The 25510-nt window shown below is 42.0% G+C and overlaps 1 protein-coding gene across 5 annotated transcripts in view; it reads left to right on the top strand.

Annotated features, from left to right (window-relative positions):
- The first annotated feature begins 1755 nt into the window (after positions 1–1755).
- SLC38A1 (solute carrier family 38 member 1) overlaps positions 1756–25510 on the top strand; it is an 86909-nt gene continuing 63154 nt past the window's right edge. The window contains exons 1-2 of one of the 5 annotated variants that reach the window (XM_017945822.3): positions 2191–2665; positions 16622–16749. The gene's annotated coding sequence lies outside the window, so the exon portion shown is untranslated. Of the gene's footprint in view, positions 2666–16621; positions 16750–25510 lie in introns of all 5 variants that reach the window. The other 4 variants (XM_021922242.2, XM_017945823.3, XM_009180569.4 and 1 more) reach the window with 4 other exon arrangements.

The raw sequence follows: 25510 nt of genomic DNA, 5'->3' as shown, positions 1-25510 counted from the left end.
AATGTCTGATTGCAAATGGTTGTAGTACCACTGTGAAGACTGAGCACGGATTTTGAATTCGGACCTGAATGGGAATCACTTCCCCTTCACTAATTACTGTCTTAGGTGAACATGGCTAATTCAACTTTGTATTTGTTTTCCTGTTTATACAATGAGGATAATATCCAATTGAGGGATTGAAAGCTTTAAATGAGATATTTACATGTAAAGTCCTTAGAACAATAGCTGCCATATCATAAGAGCTCAATTCATAACTATTGAATCCAATTCAAAAAGTGCTAAATAACTGCAGTCATTTTGGTATATAGAAACTAGCCAGTAAGTTAAAATTGGAACCAAAAGATAAGCTTGGTTCAGATAATCTTCAAACACTGATGAATACACATTCTGCCTTTAATAAGGTAAATATTCCAACAGGCCTATTAAGCTATAACTCATAGTTCATCTACTTTACCTATTCAGATTTCTTACCTTATTGATAAGAATTATTTGTGCCAGACAAGGTGCATACTACTTAAAATCATTAATTTCACACTAAATTAGCTTCCTTTAGTAAGGTAAAAAGAACCAACTTTTTGACGACCTATAGAATATTGCTATGTTGTGTGTACTCTTCTTCCCTTTTTTACAAATTTAGAAAACAGGATTAGTACAAAAGTTAAGCAGATGAGGGAAGCAGTAAGCGTCAGAGGAAGAAATTGAATGCAGGTCTGTCTGAGCTAGCCTGCCCATGTGTTTGCCCTTTCTGTTTGCTCTGAACTTTCCATTTCTCAGTATTTCTCAAGAGCATGCCTTCTAAATAGGATTCTCAGGAAGCCACTATTGAATTAATAAAGGCCATTTACAGCCATTCGAAGGGAATAAGAAGTTTAGTCGGTGATGAGTTACAAATTTGGTTATCATCTCGCTTTTCCAGTGGTGATGAAAAAGCAAAAATCACTCAAATACAATGACTACCGTCTGCTTGAAACGCTCCAGGTAATTTTTGAATTATGATTCACCTTGCCCTTCCTGTTTTGATGGGCCATGAACAGGAGACTGAACCATCCCTGTCAATAAAAAGCTCGCATTTCCACCCTGCAAATTCGCGCTATAATGACAGTGTAATTGGCTGAGGCGCAGGTGGGATTTCCTGTCGCCATTTTAAGACACAACTCTTCTGCAAGGAAGTGCCCAGCCAGTAAAAGGGGGCTGTGTCTGAAACAAAGAGTAAGCGGGGAAAAAAGGGAACCAGGCCCAGTTGCCCCTGTTCCCCTCCATCGCGCTCCGTTGTCCCCAGGACTTGGAGCGCCCCAGCTCAGTTAACCTGGACGCACCAGGTCCTTCGGTCGGAACCACATGGGGTCTCCAGGCCCTCTAAGAGCTGGCCCCCGCCTCTTGCGCCTAGGCCGGTGCTTTCTCGGCGCTCAGCAAATCCTTCTGGTTGCCTCACACCCAGTCCCCAAAGCAGAGCTCCACAGGGCAGATCTCAGGAAGGGCTTGCCAGGTCTGCGGATGCTGGATCCGGAAGAAGGGAGGTGCCTCCCGCTTCAGGATAGGGACAAAGGGTTTCTAAAGGTGCCCGAGCTCCCCGCTCCCCCTGTCGCTTCGTTCCCCTTCCCGCCAACCCGGGCCATCTGCGGGCTGTACCCAGGGCCAACCCTCCGCTCCAACGCTGCTCGTAGTCCCAGGCGCTCCCTGCTGCTCTCCGGGCTGGGCTCGGACCGGCCACTCCCGCGGCCATCCTCATGCTGCGCCCTTCCCACAATGCAACTCCCTCGCTTCTTCGGCCCCGGCGGGGCTCTGGCGTACCCAAAATGCAGGCCCCAGCGGAACGCACAGCCCTCCTGTCCTCCTCCGGTGCCCCTTTAGCCACCCCACCCCCATCTCTAAGGGCTCTCATTCTCCAGCTGCCGCCGCAGCTGGGTCCCGAACATGCCGCCGGGCCCCGGGAGGGAGAGGGGCAGGTGCCAGGGCGGTGCGCAGCCTCCGGTCCCGGTGCCACCTTCAGTGCGGCGGGCACACGCGCGCCCCGCAACCCCTCCCTCACCCTTTCCCCGTTGCTCAATCTCCGCCAGCCGCGGTCGCTGCATCGTCAGAGAGCTGCAAGAGGGAGGCAGCAAGGCGCGGCCGCCAGCAGTGACACCATGTGACCGGCACGGCTCAGTGACACGCAGCTTTGGTTAAAGAGCGGGCGCACAGGAGGGGAGGAGACGGCGCGCGGGACAGGGAGGAATGGCCTGTCCCCCTTAAACCATCACAAGCCATGGTTGCGGAAGGGCCACGCGCTTCCCAGTAGGAGAATGACTCCGATTCGTGACCCTCAGCGCGGGTGCATATAGATGTAAGTGCGAGGCCGGCGAGCAGAGTGTGAGTGGGGGTTGGTGGTGAGGGGAGATTCTGATGCAATCGGCCCGGAAAGGAGGAGGAGAGACAGGCGAGCGCGGACTGGGGCAGCCACGCCACTCCGCCTGAAGGTCGCCAGGAGCCTCCGCCCTTCACCTTCCTCGGAAATCCGCCAGGCCACGCCAAGCTCCCTGCCCAGCCCTGACTGACGGGAGCCACCTTTTCCCGGCCTCCGCAGCCAGACCTTGACACAAAGGACATCAAACTGCCGAGGGTAAAAACCCCGGAAGGGCGGACACATCCACGTCGCCTTTCGCCACCTTTCCCTTTATCTGCGGAGGTAAGGTGATTATCCGTTCCCTGGGAGGGCTGGGCAAGCGGCGAGGGGATGTTTAGATGTGGGAGGAGGCGGTAACGTAGAAATCATCTCTGCTGGCGTGAAAGCAGAGAGAGCTAGGCTGTGCCGGATGCTTTCGGATGTTGCTTTTAGGAGAGGAAAAGTCCAGGTCTCCTGTGCTTCCCGAACGCATGCGGCAGAGCGAGGAAGCGCCAGGGCCCCCGAGTTCACCTTTGCGTGGGCTGTGGCTTACTTTTTGGTTTGTTTTCCTGTGGCTTTGGTGTGTTTTCCTGTGGCTGTGGCGGAGTGTGGTACCAGATCTGGTTCCATTTTTACGAGGACCGGGAACCACGCAGGTCTGGAGGGAGAGCGCATCTGACCCGAGGGCGCGACCCTGTTCTAGGAGTGTTTGAATCCCCGACCTTTGGGGAAAATTTCCTGTGTCCCCAAGGCCCAGGGGAGATCGTGTGATGTCCTGGGGTGCTGCGTGTGGCCGGCTGGGTAGCCGCGGCGGACCACCAGTAAACCGGGGCACGTTTGCCGTCCTTCCTGGTGCTCTGCCCCTCTGTAACGCGGGGAAGTAGGAGGGCGCGACGAGAAATTACTAAAGGATGTTTGCAAGTGACTCACTGTCCTTTCCTGCCCTGAAGAGGTTTTTCTAAAATGCAGAGGGTGGCGGGGGACAGGGATAGTGTTTTTTCGAGAGCCGGGATGTGCTGGAGCCAGCGAACAAAAGGCCACCTCTTGCGCGGTCTTGGGCGCTGACTGCTCTCGCTTCCAGTCCTACCTCCTTCCCAACCCCCGACAGCAAGCTCGCGTCCCTAAACATTGCCACAGAGGCCTTTAAATGCGTGGGTCGGTGCCGGGAGGAGAGCGCACCTTCGCCCTTGTGCGAGCCCTTTGCCCCCTAAATTACCCACCTCCCGGAGCATGGGGCCCCTCAGTACCGTTGGGATCCGGTAGGTTACCCGGCTGCCTGGGCGCCGATTCCCTGCCAAATCGCCCGCCCAAGGTTTTTGCTGAACTGTAGTCAGTGAAGGCACAAGTGCATATGGCAGCAAAAGGAATTTCGCGGTAACCGCGTCACGCCGCTCCCAGTGCCTTTCACAGGCTGCCTTGGACTGGGGAAGGTGGTGCTACAATTCAGAGTCCTTTGTCTTGCTCTGCGGCGCGGACCCGAGGCTTATACAAACCCTCGTTCTCTGTTAGAAACTAACTGCCGCCAGGATTCGTTTACTTTCTCAGACGAATCCACGGTGATGTGTGTAGTAACAGTGAAAAAAGACGCCTCTGCTAGAAAACGGTATTCATTTGCGTTTGGAAGGGGTTTTGACCTCTCTGCAGTGGGTTTTTACATTTTTCAATACAAGGGGGAGGAAGAAAATACATTTATGGTTTGCAGAATGCAGGGCCCAGCGAGGGTGTAATTTGTCACCTTGATAAAAGAAACTGTGCAGCAACTCGTGCTTTTTCTGACGTCAGAAGGACAACGGAAATAAAACCTGAGCTCGGTGCATGGCTGGCCTCGTTGTCAGATACCTCATGCTAGTTTGGTCCTCCCGAAATCTTGCAAAACAGCCAATTCCGGGGTGCTGACCTGGTGTGGACCCCCTGGATTTTGGTTCGACCCCAGCCTCAAAATGGCTTTTCTCTTGAGAGTCACTCGAGTTCTCAGTATGTCGCCGCAAGCAATTGGAAACTGGCCTAGTTTGGTTTGAGGTCTTAATCTTGAGATTTATTCGCTTTTTTAAAAAATGTGGCCAATAAACATTTTCTACAGAGGGTTTACTGTGCGACTGGTAGCAACTAACAAGATTTGTTTCACCTTCTATGAAGCTTCCGTTCTCAGGGGGAAACAGACTATACAAATGTAGGCATATACATTTCGGGTATTCTTAGTGCAATGAAGAAGTAAAACAGGATCATGTGATGGGGGAGGATGCTTGAAATAGAGTGACTCACCGGGAGGGCCAGTGTGAGGGTATAACATTTGTCCTCAGACCCGAATGATGAAAAGGGACCAGCTATTTCTATAATTGAGGGAAGAAGGCCAGCAGAAGGAACAGGAAGAAGGAACAGCAAGTACTTACTGCACTCTTCTTTGACTGTAATATAATTGAACAGAGAGATGAATAGATTTTAAAGGTGTTTTGGATCTTTAAACCTATATGTATGTTGTTTATGTATATTTTTTAATGATGCTCCATGAATTAAGGCCGTTTAATGAAAGGAGCACCATGTTTAGGAGTCCTGACATCGGACGGTTGCTACTCTTTTCTTTACTCTGGGTGATGCTTGTGGACAAAAACCGATTTTACTCATTGTTCCTCTAATGTCCAGCACATAGTACCTGCTTAATAAATACTTGTTGGATTGAGACCTTGGTCAAGCCATCTTGTTCATCTCTTTGTGATGTTATTGACCATCCCTTCCTTTCTATATCTCATCTGTTCCCCTTCTCCTAAGTTTGAAAATTACAGTCTTTCTCTTCTCTGCTTCTCCTTCTCTTACTGCCCTCCCCACTTTGAGCAGTGACCAGGCCCTTGAAAATATCCCTCACACTTGTCCTCTTGTCTCCATTTCCACTGCCCAAGTTCAGGTCCCTGTCACCTGACCTAGACTTGGAGACATATGAAACAGATATAGAGGTGCCTTGAACAATCTCGGGGAAGTGGGAGTGGGCGGTGGAGAAAAATGCAAGCACAACACATGGTTAAGAGTGAAACAGCCAGTTACTGAGGTGCAACAGCTTTCCTGTTGGTCTCCTCCATACCAAATTATGCTCCCCTAATTAAATCGCCATTCTTTCATGAGATTTATATTTCTAAAATTCAGTTCACATTTTGTTAAAGGACCTTGCTTTTAAAAACTTCCGTGGGTTTCCATTGCACACAAATACAGTCTAAATTCCTTAGTCATGCACTTAGGACCCTTTGCAATCTGCCTCCTCATCTCTTTCCAACTTTTTCTCTTGACATTTTCTTTCTCACAGTTCACCCTATTCCCTCCCTATTACTTTTCTGCTTCAATATCTGTGTGGATTGGATTCCAGTCCAGAATGCCTACTGAAATCCTATGTACTTGTGATGGCCTATCCCTGATGCCACTTTTCCACCTCTTGGGAGAAGTGTTCACTGATCGCCTCATTGGCATTTTCATAAAGATTTGTTTATCTTTCACGTTTTGCACTATTGTTACTCCAGATGATAGAAGGTGGTGAATAGGGGTTTAAGCTCTGAGTCAAATGTAAATATCAGGCCTCAATTTACTCACCCAGGAACCTTGGGCAAGGTGTATGGCATCTCTAAGCCTCAGTTTTTTCATTTGCTTAATAGGAATGATGATGGTGGTGGTAGTGTTGGTGGTACTTTATTTGAGTTATGGTAAGAATTTAATTAAGATAATGAATGTGAAATATTTGGTATAGTATTAGCATTCCATATGTATTGAATTAAACCAGACTCTCATCTATCAGAGGAGGGAGAGAAAGTTGATCAGTAAAGTTCACTTTACCTCTGAAATTCTATGACTATGTAATCTTTTAAAAATACTTTTCTGAAAATAATATCTTAGTGGAAACTACCTGGATCTTTTTAGTGTCTGGGAGAATGTACATCTATGAAAGGTGGTGAGGAGATGGGAGAAGAACGTGTGCAGAAGTACTTTGAAAACCTGTGATAGACTTAGAAAAAGACATCTTGTATGCACACAGAGTAATATAATGGACTGTGGAGACTCAGAATCCAGAGGTTGGGAGGGAGGATGCAAGATAAAAAGCTACCTATTGGGTACAATGTATACTACTCAGATGACAAGTGCACTAAAGTCTCAGATTTCATCACTTTCATTTGTATAACCACCAAAAATCACTGATACCCCAAAAGCTATTGAAATAAAAACATTTTAAGTAAAATTAAAAGATTAGCTTCAATAACCTACAAAAAGACACTGACCCTAAATTTAAAGTAAAATTTTAAATTTAAAAATATCGTTGTACTTATTTCTGAACATTGATCACATTTGTTTTCTAGTGATAACCTTACTAACAGCAGAGGAGTTCCCCTAACCTTGTTACCTTCCCAATCACTGAATTCCTCTAGTATTAGTAAGTAACTCTGTTTCAAGTGAGGTTACAATGTGTCTTTGCCAATAACTAGCTGGGTACCCTTGAGCAACTCATTTCACGATTTTATGCCTCATTTTCTCATCTGTCCAATGCTAATAATAGTATCAGAGCTGCCTACCTCAGAGTTGTGAAGATACAATGAGAACAGAGCTGAGAAAGTCCTTGAACAATTCAAGATGATAGTCGTCTGGCATTAAGCACACTGCTGATCTTCAGGGTCAGGTGATGGTTTTAGATTAGTGAGTCTCAGAGCAGACTTCACATTAGACTCATCTAGGGTGTTTTAAAAGCTATCAATACCAAGACTTCATCTCCAGAGATTCAGATTTAATTGGCCTGGGATGGAGCCCAAATATGGGAGCTTAAAAAATATCAGGGGTGATTTTGATATGCATTGGTTTAGATTTAAAGCAGGGAAAACAAAACAAAATCAGAAATTAAATGAGGACCTCCATATGTTGCTTGACAAAGTCTTAGTCTTAGTAGTGTGAAATTATGAGCTTGACTGATTTTCCCCCTGATTTTACTAAACCAACCATTTGTTGACATCATGGAGCCACAGCCTCAGGTTACAGTTTATAACCTGAATTTTCCCAGGCATAGAAGCCTGTCCAGTGATACAGCCAGAGCCACATGAAGATTTAATGTGTGGATCTCAGTTTCCATCTCTTAGGAGTGATGAAGTTGGAAAAGAAAAAGACAATGGAAAGGAAAAAGAAAGGGATAGGCTATGGACAAAGGTATAGAAGAAAGAGGCTCTGGGCAGGAGACAGACAGGGCAGAGCACAGAGAAAACATTGTGCTTGATTTATTGAACCAGTTTTGTTTAGGTTGCAAACTGGTGGCTAGAGAGCCAAGTTAAGCTTGTGAGCATATTTTATGTGACTTACACTTTCTTTTAAAATTAGTTGAAATTAGTTGCCAACTCTTAAATATCAGAATTTCACTTAAATTTTTGATTTCTGGCATTTATTGAAAAAAAAAAAAAAAAAAAAGACTAGGCTCATTCCTCCCACTGGTTGGAGGGAAATAGATGGGACACGTGTTCTCCAGTTCCTTATGTCCAGTCTGCTTTGCCCATTTATCTTGCCTACCTGAGCACTAGCTGCTTTTGTTTTAACTTTTATTCTAAATCTGGGGATCTTAACACTGGCTGCACATAAGAATGCTCTCCCCTGTACAGCATTTAAAATAACCATGCTTGGATCCTGTCCTATACCAACTAAGTCAGAGACTGTTGTGTGTGTAGTGTCCCCTTATCACTTTTTTTTTAAAGCTCCCCAGTTTGTTCCAGTGTCCTGTTAGACCTGAGGCCTACTGGCCTACCAAGGCAACTATTCAAGAGATTTGTCTACAAGTCCACCTTCTTATCTTTGAAAGTGATCCATTAAGAAATAGTGTATAGAATCATTAATTCAGAGAACTGGGAGAGGTCTTTGAGAGAGCAGCCATTAATCCAATCTTCTTATTTTAAGGTGAGGAGACAGAGACCCAGAGAGGAGAAAGGAATTTTTCTGAAACTATAACAGTCATCTGGTATTGAATTATATAGTGTCTTTTATTACATTTTCTCTTTTCAAATAAAAGTCTATTTTTAAAGTTTCTTTTTATAAATGATCCTCTTTATATGCACCACTTTGAGAAACTTTAAAGTTCTCATTATTTCTGTTTTTCCTTGAGTATTTTGTTAGGAGTCATAACTTAGCTAGGGCTTAAAAACAAACACACAAAACTGTATCCATCTTTTTTAGTACAATAGCTATCCTTGATCAGAAATATCTTTAGAACAAAAAACATGTATGTGCAAAGAAAGGGATTTTTCTCAAGGGCTGAAATATTCCAGGCTGTTTTCAGCTGCATGAGTTTTTAGTAATTATTTAAATCCATTAATTTTCAATTGATGAGAAATATTTTTATTTTTGTTGGTATTCACACTACTCATATCTACTCACTGTTCTAATTAATTAAGATTCAATTCTTTTGGTGTTTTTTTAAAATGGAATATACAGTCTGTCCTCCTATATCCAGTTACAGGTAGACCTCATTAACTTTAGAGTTTATTGATATTTTCTGTCTTAAATAAATTGGAATAGTTTCAAAATTTCTGAAATATAGATAAGTTAGTTACCAACATCATAAGCTGGTCACGTTGATAATGGGCATTTAAAAGGTCATATGGGAACTTGAAGACAAGAGGAATTATGGAGCGATTAAGAGCAGGTGTTGGGATCCTGTTAAGATAGGATGCAGTGGGCAATTTGTCCAAGGAAGTTAGCAGTTCATCTCCATGCCCCACAAAGAGAGGGTCCATACTCACCCCCTGTGAGCTTCCTTTAACACAGGGCTTCTTGTCCTTCACACTACTGACATTTGGTGCCAGACAACTCTTTGTTGTGTATGGCTGTCTTGTGCACTGTATGATGTTTAGCAGCATCCCTGGTCTTTCTCAACTAGATGTCTGCAGCACCCCCTCACTTATTGCAACCCAAAATGTCTCCAGGCATTGCCAAATACCTCCTGGGGGCAGGGAGAGGAACATAATTGTCCCCAGTTGGGAACCATTTCTTTAATACAACTCATTCTCTGGACTTTTAGAAATCATGCCAAGAATTCTTAAACATTCCAGGCATAGTGGCCGGGACAGTAATGATAAATACCTTCCATTTATGTGGTACCTTACAATATTAAATGTATTTTTACATAAGTCCCACATGCCCAGATCAAATGTAAAGGAAATTATATGGTAAACTTAATGAAAACTATGAGTTAGGGTTATCCACATTGCTTCAGGTTCCCATTTTTGTTCTGTTTTCCATGGGGAGATGGCATTTGTGATGTTCACTGAATATATTGTCTGCAGGCAGGGGATCATAGCTTTCTTTTTAAATTTAGTCCTCATTTTTATTGTTAACACGTGTTTACTGTCACCATGTACTAGACCTTTGAGGTGTATGGTCCTTGTCCCCAAGGAATTGAAATAAAAAGATTACTAAAATATGAGAGCCCTTGCTATAAGCCAGTGAGTACACAAAACTGCTGTAAGAATTCATCACAGGTAAACAGTCAAGCAGGTTCTCAACTGGGGCAATTATGTCCCTCTCCCTGCCCCCAGGAGGTATTTGGCAATGCCTGGGTTGGTCATTGGAGAAAGGCATCACAGAAGAGTCGGCTCGAGTTTTTTAAAAAAGCAAGTAAGCTGGGCTTTGAAAGAAAGTCATACTTAAGTTAGCATAGGCTTCACGGGAAGGTAGAGAGAATGTGTCCAGGACCAGGGGGATGGTGTGAACAAAGCAGAAAACTGCGTAAGAGTAGACCCATTGCACGAATGGAAAGTCAGAAGGAATGTAGTGGGAGCATAAGTTAAAGAGAAAGCTGTCTGCGATTCTAGAGATTAGACCTCATCCTGTAGAGGGAACAGTTATGATTGGCAAGGCAGAAAGAGGAATGTGCAAGACCGTGTTTTCAGGAAGAATCTGCCTCTCTAGGTGGGAGAGGGCAAGAAGCAGGAGGTAGCATGGCGGAGAGTGACTGTGGCAAAGTGCAAGCTGTGAAACTGTAAGGAATAAGGGAAAGGAAAGGGACTTTATGAAGGAATGTTGGCAGGACTTGGCAACTGATTAGATATGAGGCTGTATGAAAGCCATACCCAAGTTTCAAGTCTGAGTGACAAGGAGAATGCGCATTATATCTTTAACAGAAATAGAATGCTGGCATGTGAGGTCAGGTAATGCGTCCTGCTTTAGGCATGTGGAGTCTGAGGTAATGACAGATATCCTAATGGAGTAGTCCAGAAGGCAGCGGGAGTCTGAAAAGAATTTATGGAAATGTTTCTGAGAAGGAAAAATCCTGAGAGATCACCTCTCCCTCCTGCCCTCTCATTTTACAGATGAAGAAACATGTGACATGTTAAGTGGCATGATCATGATCAAGTTGTATTTATGAGGGAGATCCTATTTCATAATGCAAAGGAATTCTAGTTTTATAAAGTGAAAAAGACTGGGAAGAAAGATCTGAAAGATGCTTTTGTAGAATGAAACTTGACACTACAGCCCTGAAGCCCTAAAAAGGAAAGAATTTGGAATGCGTGGAGCAAGAAGAGTGGAGGCCCAAAGAGCTACTTCTACACAGAAAGTTGAGAGGAGGAGGGATCTGGCAGAGGAGACCAAGAAGCAGCTCTTGGGAGGATGCATTGTGGAGTTATTTGGGAGAAGACAGAAAACAGGAACAGTGGTTACAGTAACTTACAGGACCCGGGCCAGACACTGTTCTAAGTGCCGCACATGTACCAAGTCATGGAATCTTTATGACTGTATCAGATGGGTATTTCTTTAAGTCCATTTTACAGATGAGGAAACTGAGGCAAAGAGAAGTTAACCTTCTTGCCTGGGGTTACACAGCTCCTAAGTGGTGGAGCCAGAATTTACTAATCAGGCATGATTTCAGAGGAGTGGTGGCAGTAGTAAGTAGTTTAGAGACTGCTAGCAGTAAAGAAAGGGGTGTAGTGATAGTTCAAGGTTCTAGACAGAGTTATATTCCAGATAAAGAGCTCTGAGAATGATGGATGTCAAGAAGTCAGGGAAGGCAGAGAGGAATTAGAGAAACAAGATCCTAGTGGAGGAGCTGGGATCTTAAGCACAGGTTAAACCGATAGTCTTGGGCAAAAAGAGACTAAAACTACTTATTTTTCTGAGACCATTTACTAGCTTCCCAGGTTTTTCACTACCAAAGGCCATTTTTATTATTCCCCACCTTTCAAGAGGCCCAGATTTTCAAAGATTTTGATGATCAGCTTTAATTTTTTATTTTAATTAAAGTACAAATTATATGCAATGCAGGGTCCAGATATTAAGTATACTGTTTAATGAGTTTTGAGTGTTGACTTTAATATATTAATTCATTTCCTATTTTTATTACTCAAAGGTATATAAAATTCCCAATCAAAATTTAGGATTATCACATCAAGTTAATGCAGTCTTGCTAACAGTATGGATACCTGACCATTTAGTTAACTTGTTTAGCCTGTTTGAGGCCTTTTGAAATATAGGTACATATTAGTTCTTAGATCCTTATCACTATCATCTATGAACCCTGAGAATCCAAGAACCCCAAGTGGGTAAACAAACACAGTCAGTTATGGGACTAGCTGGCCCGGAATTATAGGACCATTGTTGACCTTAGGCTTAACCCTTTCTTTCTCCGCTTTAAAAATTATGTGTATTTAAGGTGTGCAACATGATGTTTTGGTATACATATGCATGGTAAAACGGTTACTAGAGTCAAGAAAATTAATATATCCATCATCTCACATGGTCACTTCTTTTTTGTGGCAAGTGCACCTAAAATCCACTCTTCTAGCAAAAATCTCAAATATACAATACAGTATTACAGATATATACAGATATAACATTCCTAATCCAAAAATCCAAAACCCTGGCTGGGCACGGTGGCTCACGCCTATAATCCCAGCACTTTGGGAGGCTGAGTTAGGTGGATCATCTGAGGTTAGAAGTTCAAGACCAGCATGGCCAATATGGTGAAACCCCATCTCCACTGAAAATACAAAAATTAGCTGGGCATGATGGCATGTGCCTGTAATTCCAGGTACTCGGGAGGCTGAAGCAGCCTCTTGAACCTGGGAGGCAGAGGTTGCAGTGAGCGGAGATCTCATCACTGCACTCCAGCCTGGGTGACACAGCAGGATTTCATCTCAATAAATACATGCATAAATAAATAGGTAAACACATTCTAAAAAGTCCAAAACCCACAACGTTCCAAAACCTAAAACTCTTTGAGCACTGACATGATGCCCAAGTACAACATTTTACATCTAACCTCCTGTGATAGGTCACTGTCAAAATACAGTGAAAACTTTGTCTTATGCACAAAATTATTAAAAATATTATGTAAAATGCCTTCAAGGTATATTTGTAAAGTGTATACGAAACAAATGCATTTCAAGTTTGGACTTGGGTCTCATCCCAGTGTATCTTATAATATGTATGCAAATATTCCAAAATCCAAAAAATCCAAAATCTGAACTATTTCTGTCAGAGGCATGTGAACCAGAGCAACTCCATCTTAAATAGGAGCTGGGTAAAATGAGGCTGAGACGTACTGGGCTGCATTCCCAGATGGTTAAGGCATTCTAAGTCACAGAATGAGATAGGAGGTCAGCACAAAATACAGGTCATAAAGACCCTGCTGATAAAACAGTTTGCAGTAAAGAAGATGGCTAAAACCCACCAAAATCAAGACGATGATGAGAATGACCTCTGGTCCTCCTCACTGCTACACTCCCACCAGCACCATGACAGCTTACAAATGCCATGGCAATGTCAGGAACCCTATATGGTCTATAAATGGGAATCATGAATAACTCACCCCTTGTTTAGCAAATCATCAAGAAATAACCATAATCAGCAACCAGCAGCCCTTGGAGCTGCTCTGTCTATGGAGTAGCCATTCTTTTATTCTTTTACTTTCTTAATAAACTTACTTTCACTTTACTCTATGGACTCATCCTGAATTCTTTCTTATGCGAGATCTAAGAACCTCCTCTTTTGGGGTCTGGACTGGTACCCTTTTCCTGTAACATCTTTCTGGCAACGACGAAGGGGCTATAGTGCAGAAACCCCCAGTAAGTGTTGGGGTCTTGTAACATCTTTCTGGAGACCGTGGAAGCGAATATTGTGAGGAAACCCCTGATCCAAAGGCTAGCTTTGGGTAAGTGGTGCGGTCCTATAACATCTTTCTGGCCACCGCAGAAGCAACTAGTGAGGGAACCACGCAACCCAAAAGCTAACTTTTTTGAGTAGTAAGTGGTAGGGTCTGGTAACATTTTTCTGCCAAACCCTGAAGGTACAATACTGAAGAAGCCTCCCAACTCAAAGGCAATAGACTGATCAGCCGACTTTGGGTAAGTGATGGGGCACCTGGGTAAAGAATGGGATTGGGTTAGAGGCCCAACTTAGGAGAGTTAGAGTTTCTTCTAAGACAGAGATGGTTAAAGGGTCCTCTTGATAAAAAAGCAAGGACACTTGACCATAATGGGTTAGAGGCCCAAATTTGGAGGGTTAGAAATCCTTCCAAGATTTAGGGTGTTAGAAGTCCCTCTCAGTAAAGTCCTTCTCAGTAAAGTCCTTCTCCTCTCAGTAAAGTCCTTCTCAGTAAAGTCCTTCTCCTCTCAGTAAAGTCCTTCTCGGCTAAGAATGGGCTTGGTACTATGGCCTGTTAACTGCTATTCTCTTTGGATTAATCTGCTTGGCAGTCTCTGCTGGTGGCTGTGGGTGACAGGACTAGGCATGTACAGAATCTTGGGACATGGAATGCTTTTTCTTCCCTAAAAGGGGAAACTTGAGAGCTGATGGGACTGCTGGAAAAGATCACTTCTTGACTGACAAGTGACCATCTGAACTTTTCAGTGGTGCTGCAATGGGTGGGTCTTTCTCTGGCCTCCCTGAGCATTTCGCCTTCTCCACCCTGCCACGGGCAACGTTTTTCTCTCTCTCCTTTCCTTTTCTTATCTTTTCTATTACTCAGGGTGACCATCTTACCCCAGACCACATGTTGAAACTCTTGGTTGGAGGTTGGGTTAACAATGATGGGGGCAAGTTTGAGCCTTGCCAGTTTGATATTGGGTGTTAAGCAGAGTGGCTAGTGTCTATGTTTTGTCACACATATTTTGTTCTGGCCAGATGGAAAAAGATAATTTTCCTTTGTGTTGCAGCTTGGCCCCCAGGGTAGTGATGCAGCCAGCCAGGTCTCAGGGAGAGGGAACCCAGAAGCCTGGCATGCTGGCAAAAGGGTAAGAATTTCTTACCAGCCAGACTTCTGGTCTCTCTCTGTGTGTGTGTGTGTGTATGTATTTTGTGTATGTGTGTGTGTGCAAACTGGATGAGGTTTCCTTCTGGTCAGTCCTTGGGAGCTTGACCTTGCAACCCCGTGGCAGTACTTTCTCTTGTTCTCTGCCATTACAATGGCAGCCCGGGTTCGGGATTGAATTCCCAGCTTAAGGGATCATCCTTTGTCTTCTATTTGTCTATGTATTTATATGTATTATGTGTGTGTAATATAAAAGAACTTTAATTAATTGGTTTAATAATAATGAGTTTAAATCAAATATTTTATCACATAACTAAAAAGTGTAATGCCTTTTAGTTCATGTGACTTAAGTAATCTTTGGGAAATAAAAACAGTTTTAAAGATTATTGGTAAAATGAAGACATTTGGTCTAAATTATGCAGGTCAGATATTAAGTTTGCTAAATGCCTTAAAGTTGTAAACTGCCGCTTTGACTTTTTTTTTGAGATGGAGCCTCACTCTGTTGCCCAGACTGGAGTGCAGTGGCGCAATCTCGGCTCACTGCAAGCTCTGCCTCCCAGGTTCACGCCATTCTCCTGCCTCAGCCTCCCGAGTAGCTGGGACTACAGGCGCCCGCCACCACACATGGCTAAGTTTTTGTAATTTTAGTAGAGATGGAGTTTCACCATGTTAGCCAGGATGGTCTCGATCTCCTGACCTTGTGATCCACCCGCCTCGGCCTCCCAAAGTGCTGGGATTACAGACTTGAGCCACCACACCTGGCCCTTTGACTTTTGAAAATTGTTCAATTTACCTACTTTGGCTACTTTGGAGCATTAGATTCTAGATAAGGCAAGGGACATGTGGAGTTAGCCACACACCGTAGCTATGCTGGAAAAAGTCGGTCCTTATCTGCATTTCTGTGTGTTATCCTAGGCTGCACACCTAGTACATAATTAAAATCCCAAACTTACCAAAGTTTTCATCAAAAGTAAAAGAGTTAGCATTGTAACATATAATTAAGACTACTGAAAAAACAGTTCTACATGCAAAGTGTGTAAGAAAAGTGAAATGTGTTTTTGGTGAAAGATTATAAGAACGTATGGGAATGTGGATTTTTCTTGCCCAAATTAAAGGATTAAAGAATTGTTTTAAGTTAGATAGAATAAAGCCGAAGGTTTAAGCAAGTTATGGAAAGTGTGTAAAAAACGAATCTTGTAAAAAAAGATTCTGTATGTGGACATTGGCTAAAACTAAAGGGGTATTATTATTCAGTTTTTCCATAAGTTAAACATTGGAATAAAAGCACAACAGGTTTTTCTTAGAGGAAAAACCTTCTCATGCTCTGCTCTTTAACAAAAATTTGTAAAGGCTTATAAAAGGTTTATGAAAATCTTACCTTATGGTCAAACTGATCAAGATTAAATACTTTATCTATAAGGTTTCATTAAGAATTAGGTTTGACATCAATGATGCACTAATGCAACAGAGACATTTGGCTTTTTTGGTTTAAGAGTTATGTAGGAAGCATTATCAAATATAAAATGGTGTTTGGTTTTCTTTGGGCTATATTCATATAAATATGTTACTGGTATGTGTTCCAAAATAATGGGAAACTCCTACAATTCTGATACAACTTAGTGTATGTTATTAATAATTATAATTGTTACATAAAATTATTGCGTGCACAGAGGTAACCCAAATTTCCTAGTCAATCGTGGCTTTAATAGTGGCTGTTCTAAAAGATTTTTTCATCCACAGACAATCGTTTTCTTGTTTTAATCCTCTTTAAAAGGTGGTTTTATAATCAACAATAGGACTTTGACAGATGTCCTAAAATGCAAGCTTCTGATAACTTTGGAAATTGTGACATTAGAATAGAAGAAAACATTTTCAGAACTCTCATAGAGAGGTGAAATGTTCATGAATATGAAGCAGAACAGGAATTAACTAAATTAACCGAAACAATAGAAGACTAAAGTAATCTTTTGACTTTGCTTAAAATGTTGCTGACCCTTTGTTTTGTTTTTCAGAGTCAAGGAAACTTTTCTTTTGAGCTATTTACAGCTTGTAGCAATTATGTAAAGTATATTCCTCTGAACAAAATTTGGAGCATGTTTGTTTCTCTCTACCTGATTTCTCCAGAATCTGGAAACTATCTGTGAGTATTCTTAACTTTTAGCAATATAGTTATTTGCATAAGTGCAGTAAGAATCCGTTTTCTATTGTAACAGAACGCGATTGGAGAAACTGGTTATTTTACCAAGGCTTTGACTGGAATAGCATGCTTTCCTTTGAGGAATCAAACTTGACTTGTAAAACCAATAAAATCCCTTTGGGGAACTGGCCTCATATTTGCCTACACAGTCCCTGTACAGGGTTTCTAACCTGTTGTAAAAATGTCACTTTCTAATAGGTCCAGGAGTCCCAAGTTATCTTGGGATCTCAAAAGGAGAGAAATTTACCCAACTCATAGATGTTTCAGGGTTCAAACTCATTGCAAGGCTTGGTTCTAAAAAAGTCTTATCTGAGATTCCTTCTATGGAGCAGAGTTCCATCAAAGTCAAATTACAAAAGGCTTATGTGAAAAATAATTATTCTTGCTGCACTTCATACAAAAAATCAGGCCAAGTATAATAAAGCAAATCAGTGTTACTATGACTTGTCTTTAGTAAAAAATGGGAAACTGGAGAGAGAAACTGTGTTTCAAGAGCTATGCTACACTTGTTATTAAATTCTAGTCTCATCAGTTGCTTTTAAGTTAGTTCCTGCAATTTAGGCTAACCCTGCTTATTCCTGTGAACCAACCAGTGATCTCTAGCTGTTGCTCAGACAAACAAGACGGATGAGTAATGTAAAAATCTAGATCAATATTCTAATTCTGGACATAATGGAATCATCTAGCAATGTCATATCAGCTTGGTTCCATCAGTTGCCCTTATAATTTGGAAAGCCTTATAATTTAGTTTACTTGAGATAATTTTACTTATTTTGCTTTACTCTTGTGGAATACACTGCTATGGCACTCTGTATAGGAATAAGGATAAGCTTACTCAACGTTTTCTTAAATCGAACACTTATTAATCTTCCAAATATCACTTTTTGTCAGAATTTAAGAGTCATGAATGTCCCTCACCATACTGATGCTTTCTGACTGAGCTCCTCTCTACCCTGAACACAAGATATTTCATAGTTAGGCAGGAATACCATCACTCCTATTCAGCCCGAAGAAGTTACTAGAGATGGATCTTCATCCCTTTGCAACCCTTAGGATTAAGGGTTCTGTTATAAAAGGAAGGGGGGAAATGTCAGAGGCGTGTGAACCAGAGCAACTCCATCTTAAATAGGAGCTGAGTAAAATGAGGCTGAGAGCCACTGAGCTGCATTTCCAGATGGTTAAAGCATTCTAAGTCACAGAATGAGATAGGACGTTAGCACAAAGTACAGGTCGTAAAGACCTTAATGATAAAACAGGTTGCAGTAAAGAAGCTGGCTAAAACCCACCAAAACCAAGATGGTGATGAGAGTGACCTCTGGTCGTCCTCACTGCTCCACTCCCACCAGTGCCATGACAGTTTACAAATGCCGTGGCAACATCTGGAAGTTGCCCTGTATGGTCTAAAAAGGGGAGGCATGAACAATCCACTCTTTGTTTAGCATATCATCAAGAAATAACCATAAAAATGGGCAACCAGCAGCCCTTGGAGCTGCTCTGTCTATGGAGTAGCCATTCTTTTATTTCTTTACTTTCTTAATAATCTTGCTTTTGCTGCCGGCTGGGCGCGGTGGCTCACGCCTGTAATCCCAGCACTTTGGGAGGCCGAGGCCGGTGGATCACAAGGTCAGGAGATTGAGAGCACGGTGAAACCCCGTCTCTACTAAAAATACAAAAAATTAGCCTGGCGCGGTGGCGGGCCTCTCTAGTCCCAGCTACTCAGGAGGCTGAGGCAGGAGAATGGCATGATCCTGGCAGACGGAGCTTGCAGTGAGCCGAGATCGCGCCACTGCACTCCAGCCAGGGGGACAAAGCGAGACTCTGTCTCAAAAAAAAAAAAAAAAAAAAAAACAAACTTGCTTTTGCTTTGCACTGTGGGCTTGCCCTGAATTCTTTCTTGCGTGAGATCCAAGAACCCTTTTATGGGGTCCAGATCAGGACCCCTTTCTTGTAACACCTCTGGTCTCAAACATTTTTGATAAGGAATACTCAAACTGTATTAACTACAGTCCTCGTGTTGTTCATTTGCTCCCTAGACTTACTCATCTTACATATCTGCAAATTTATATCCTTTGACCTACATTTCCACATTTCCTCCCCAAACTCTTTGTAACACCTGTTTTATTCTCTATGTCTATGTATTACTTTTTTTTTTTTTTTCAAAAAAAGATACCATGTATACATGAGATCCTGCAGTATTTTTCTTTCTGTTTCTGGCTTATTTTACATACCATTATGTCCTACAGATTCATCCATGTTGTGGCAAATGAGAGGATCCCCTTCTTTTTTAAGGTTGAATAACATTCTATTTTATATGTGCCTGTGTTTCTTATCCATTCACATCCATGGGCACTTAGATTGTTTCCGTATCTTGGCTATTGTGAATAATGCTGCAATGCACATGCAAATAACATTTCTATGTGCATAGAAAAACCATGGAAGACCATACAACAATATACATATAGTGATCGTCTCTACTGCTGAAATAACAGGTGAACTGTTTTCTTTCTGCTTGTATTATTCCATTTGAAAAATTGTATTTTCTAACTTTTCTACCAAATCTATATTAGTTAATTCATTCATGTATTCATTTTTAATAAATAAATTAGCAAGAATGAATATATGTATTATACTTTAAGTTCTAGGGTACATGTGCACAACATGCAGGTTTGTTACATAAGTATACATGTGCCATGTTGGTTTGCTGCACCCATTAACTCATCATTTACAGTGGGTATTTCTCCTAATGCTATCCCTCCCCCAGGCCCCCACCCCATGACAGGCCCTGGTGTGTGATGTTCCCCTCCCTGTGTCCAAGTGTTCTCATTGTTCAATTCCCACCTATGAGTGAGAACATGCAGTGTTTGGTTTTCTGTCCTTGTGATAGTTTGCTCAGAATGATGGTTTCCAGCTTCATCCATTTCCCTTCAAAGGACATGAACTTATCCTTTTTTATGGCTGCATACTATTCCATGGTGTATATGTGCCACAGTTTCTTAATCCAGTCTATCATTGATGGGCATTTGGGTTGGTTCCAAGTCTTTCCTGTTGTGAATAGTGCTGCAATAAACATACGTGTGCATATGTCTTTATAGTAGCATGATTTATAATCCTTTGGGTATATACCAGGTAACGGGATTGCTGGGTCAAATGGTATTTCTAGTTCTAGATCCTTGAGGAATCGTCACACTGTCTTCCACAATGGTTGAACTAATTTACACTCCCACCAACAGTGTAAAAGCATTCTTATTTCTCCACATCCTCTCCAGCATCTGTGATTTCCTGACTTTTTAATGATTGCCATTCTAACTGGCATGAGATGGTATCTCATTGTGGTTTTGATTTGCATTTCTCTGATGACCAGTGATAATGAGCATTTTTTTCATGTGTCTGTTGGCTCCATAAATGTCTTCTTTTGAGAAGTGTCTGTTCATATCCTTTGCCCACTTTTTGTTAGGGTTGTTTGTTTTTTTCTTGAAAATTTATTTACGTTCTTTGTAGATTCTGGATATGAGCCCTTTGTCAGATGGGTAGATTGCAAAGATTTTCTCTCATTCTGTAGGTTGCCTGTTCATTCTGATGGTAGTTTCTTTGGCTGTACAGAAGCTCTTTAGTTTAATGAGATCCCATTTGTCTATTTTGGCTTTTGTTGCCATTGCTTTTGGTGTTTTAGTCATGAAGTCCTTGCCCGTGCATATGTCCTGAATGGTATTACCTAGGTTTTCTTCTAGGGTTTTTATGGTTTCAGGTCTAACATTTAGGTCTTTAATCCATCTTGAATTAATTTTTGTATAACGTGTAAGGAAAGGATCCAGATTCAGCTTTCTACATATGGCTAGCCAGTTTTCCTAGCACCATTTATTAAATAAGGAATCCTTTTCCCATTGATTGTTTTTGTCAGGTTTGTCAAAGATCAGATGGTTATAGATGTGTGATGTTAATTCTGAGGCCTCTGTTCTGTTCCATTGATCCATATATCTGTTTTGGTACCAGTCTCATGCTGTTTTGTTTACTGTAGCCTTGTAGTATAGTTTGAAGTCAGGTAGCATGATGCCTCCAGCTTTGTTCTTTTTTTCTTAGGATTGTCTTGGCAATAAGGTCTCTTTTATGGTTCCATATGAACTTTAAAGTAGTTTGTTTTTTTTTTTTTTCCCAATTCTGTGAAGAAAGTCATTGGTAGTTTGATGGGGATGCATTGAATTTATACATTACCTTGGGCAGTATGGCCATTTTCACAATATTGATTCTTCCTGTTCATGAGCATAGAATGTTCTTCCATTTGTTTGTGTCCTCTTTTATTTCAGTAAGCAGTGGTTTGTAGTTCTTCTTGAAGAGGTCCTTCACATCCCTTGTAAGTTGGATTCCTAGGTATTTTATTCTCTTTGTAGCAATTGTGAATGGGAGTTCACTCATGATTTGGCTCTGTTTGCTGTTACTGGTGTATGGGAATGGTTGTGATTTTTGCACATTGATTTTGTATCCGGAGACTTTGCTGAAGTTGCTTATCAGCTTAAGGAGATTTGGGGCTGAGATGATAGGGTTTTCTAAATACACAATCATCTCATCTGCAAACAGGGACAATTTGACTTCCTCTTTTCCAATTGAGTACCCTTTATTTCTTTCTCTTGCCTGATTGCCCTAGCCAGAACTTCAACACTATGTTGAATAGGAGTGGTGAGAGAGGGCATCCCTGTCTTGTGCCAGTTTTTAAAGGGAATGCTTCCAGTTTTTGCCCATTCAGTATGATATTGGCTGGGGGTTTGTCATAAATAGCTCTTATTATTTTGATAAACGTTCCATCAATGCCCAGTTTATTGAGAGTTTTTAGCCTGAAGCACTGTTGAATTTTGTCAGAATCCTTTTCTGCATCTGTTGAGGTAATCATGTGGTTTTTGTCGTTGGTTCTGTTTATGTGATGGATTAGGTTTATTGATTTGCGTATGTTGAACCAGCCTTGCATCCCAGAGACGAAGTCAACTTGATCGTGGTGGATAAACTTTTTGATGTGCTGCTGGATTCGGTTTGTCAGTATTTTATTGAGGATATTTGCATCAATGTTCCTCAGGGATATTGGCCTAAAATTCTCTTTTTTTTGTTGTGTCTCTGCCAGGCTGTGGTATCGTGATGATGCTGGCCTCATCATCATGAGTTAGAGTGGCTTCCCTCTTTTTCCATTATTTGGAATAATTTCAGAAGGAATGGTACCAGCTCCTCCTTGTACTTCTGGTAGAATTCAGCTGTGAATCCATCTGGTCCTAGACTTCTTTTACTTGGTAGGCTGTTAATTATTGCTTCAATTTCAGAGCCTGTTATTGGTGCATTCAGAGATTCAACTTCTTCCTGGTTTAGTGTTGGGAGGGTGTATGTGTCCAGGAATTCATCCATTTTTTCTAGATTTTCTAGTTTATTTGTGTAGAGGTATTTATAGTATTCTCTGATGGTAGTTTGTACTTCTGTGGGATTGGTGGGGATATCCCCTTTATCATTTTTTATTGCATCTATTTGATTCTTCTCTCTTTTCTTCTTTATTAGTCTTGCTAGTGGTCTATCAATTTTGATGATCTTTTCAAAAAAACAGCTCCTGGATTCATTGATTTTTTTGAAGGGTTTCTGTGTCTGTCTCCTTCAGTTCTGCTCTGATCTTAGTTATTTCTTGCCTTCTGCTAACTTTTGAATTTGTTTGCTCTTGCTTCTCTAGTTCTTTTAATTGTGATGTTAGGGTGTCAATTTTAGATCTTTCCTGCTTTCTCTTGTGGGCATTTAGTGCTATAAATTTAAAGACACTGCTTTAAATGTGTCTCAGAGATTCTGGTACTTGTGTCTTTGTTCTAATTGGCTTCAAAGAACGTATTTATTTCTGCCTTCATTTTGTTATTTACCTAGTAGTCATTCAGGAGCAGGTTGTTCAGTTTCCATGTAGTTGTGTGGTTTTGAATGAGTTTCATAATTCTGAGTTCTAATTTGATTGCACTGTGGTCTGAGAGACAGTTTGTTGTGATTTCTGTTCTTTTACATTTGCTGAGGAGTGCTTTACTTCCAACTATGTGGTCAATTTTGGAATAAGTGCAATGTGGTGCTGAGAAGAATGTATATTCTGTTGATTTAGAGTGGAGAGTTCTGTAGATGCTGTTAGGTCCACTTGGTGCAGAGCTGAGTTCAAGTCCTGGATATCCTTGATAACCTTCGTTCTCATTGATCTGTCTATTGTTGACAGTGGGTGTTAAAGCTTCCCATTATGATTGTGTGGGAGTCTAAGTCTCTTTGTAGGTCTCTAAGGACTTGCTTCATGAATTTTCGTGCTCCTGTATTGGGTGCATATATATTTAGGATAGTTAGCTCTTCTTGGTGAATTGATCCCTTTACCATTATGTAATGCCTTTCTTTGTCTTTTTTGTTCTTTGTTGGTTTAAAGTCTGTTTTATCAGAGACTAGGATTACAACCCCTGTTTTTGTTTGTTTGTTTGTTTGTTTTTTGCTTTCCAGTTGCTTGGTAGATCTTCCTCCATCCCTTTATTTTGAGCTTATGTGTGTCTTTGCATGTGAGATGGGTCTCCTGAATACAGCACACTGATGGGTCTTGACTCTATCCAATTTGCCAGTCTTTGTCTTTTAATTGGGGCATTTAGCACATTTACATGTAAGGTTAATATTGTTATGTGTGAATTTGATCCTGTCATTATGATGTTAGTTGGTTATTTTGCTCATTAATTGATGCAGTTTCTTCACAGCATTGATGGTCTTTACAATTTGGCATATTTTTGTGGCAGCTGGTACTTGTTGTTCCTTTCCATGTTTAGTGCTTCCTTTGGGAGCTCTTGTAAGGCAGGCCTGGTGGTGACAAAATCTCTCAGCATTTGCTTGTCTGTAAAGGATTTTATTTCTCCTTCACTTATGAAGCTTAGTTTGGCTGGATATGAAATTTTGGGTTGAAAATTCTTTTCTTTCAGAATGTTGAATATTGGCCCCCACTCTTTTCTGGACTGTAGAGTTTCTGCTGAGAGATCTGCTGTTAGTCAGATGGGCTTCCCTTTGTGGGTAACCTGACCTTTCTCTCTGGTTGCCCTTAACATATTTTCCTTCATTTCAACTTTGGTGAATCTGATAATTATGTGTCTTGGGGTTACTCTTCTCAAGGAGTATCTTTGTGGTGGTCTCTGTATTTCCTAAATCTGAATGTTGGCCTGCCATGCAAGGTTGGGTAAGTTCTCTTGGATAATATCCTAAAGAGTGTTTTCTGACTTTGTTTCATTTTCCCCATCACTTTCACATATACCAGTCAAATGTGGATTTGATCTCTTCACATAGTTCCATATTTATTGGAGGCTTTGTTCATTGCCTTTTACTCTTTTTTCTCTAAACTTCTCTTCTCACTTTATTTCATTAATTTGATCTTCAGTCACTGATACCCTTTCTTCCACTTGATCGAATCGGCTATTGAAGCTTGTGCATATGTCACGTAGTTCTTGTGCCATGATTTTCAGCTCCATCAGGTCATTTAAGGTCTTTTCTACACTGTTTATTCTAGTTAGCCATTTGTCTAATGTTTTTTCAAGGTTTTTATTTTCCTTGTGATGGCTTCAAACATCCTCCTTTAGCTCAGAGAAGTTTGTTATTACCAACCTTCTGAAGCCTAGTTCTGCCATCTTGTTAACCTCATTCTCCATCCAGCTTTGTTCCATTGCTGGTGAGGAGCTGCAATCCTTTGGAGGAGAGGAGGAGCTCTGGTTTTTAGAATTTTCAGCTTTTCTGCTCTTGTTTCTCCCCATCTTTGTGGTTTTATCTACCTTTGCTCTTTGATGTTGGTGACCTACAGATGGGATTTTGGTGTGGATGTCCTTTTTGTTGATGTTGATGCTATTCCCCTTTGTTTGTTAGTTTTCCTTCTAACAGTCAGGTCCCTCAGCTGCAGGTTTGTTGGAGTTTGCTGGAGGTCCACTCCAGACCCTGTTTGCCCAGATATCAACAGCGGAGGCTGCAGAACAGCAAATATTGCAGAACAGGAAATATTACTGCCTGATCTTTCCTCTGGAAGCTTCGTTCCAGAGAGTCACCTGCTTGTATGAGGTGTCAGTCAGCCCCTACTGGGAGGTGTCTCCCAGTTAGGCTACACAGGGATCAGGGACTCACTTGAGGAGGCAGTCTGTCTGTTATCAGAGCTCTAACATTGTTGGAGATCCACTGCTGTCTTCAGAGCTGTCAGACAGGGATGTTTAAGTCTGCAGAAGTTTCTGCTGCCTTTTCTTCAGCTATGCCCTGTCCCCAGAGGTGGGGTCTATAAAGATAGCAAGCCTTGCTCCACTGTGGTGGGCTCCACCCAGTTTGAGCTTCCTCGGCTGCTTTGTTTACCTACTCAAGCCTCAGAAATGGCGGATGCCCCTCCTGCTGCCAGGCTGCTGCCTGGCAGGTCAATCTCAAACTGCTGTGCTAGCAGTGAGCAAGGGTCTGTGGGCGTGGGACCTGTTGATCCAGGTGCAGGATACAATCTTCTGGTGTGCTGTTTGCTGAGACCTTTGGAAAAGCACTGTATTTGAGTGGGGGTGTCCTGGTACAGTCAGTCATGGCTTCCCTTGGCCTGGAAAGGGAAATTGCCAGACCCCTTGCGCTTCCTGTGTGAGGCAACACCCCGCCCTGCTTCGGCTCACCCTCCGTGGGCTGCATCCACTGTTCAACCAGTCCCAATGAGATGAACCAGTTACCTCAGTTGGAA

This window comes from Papio anubis, chromosome 9 (assembly GCF_008728515.1).
Source record: "Papio anubis isolate 15944 chromosome 9, Panubis1.0, whole genome shotgun sequence".
Lineage (NCBI taxonomy): Eukaryota > Metazoa > Chordata > Mammalia > Primates > Cercopithecidae > Papio > Papio anubis.
The sequence above is the reverse complement of the archived record's forward strand: the minus strand, read 5'-3'. Positions and strand labels throughout refer to the sequence as shown.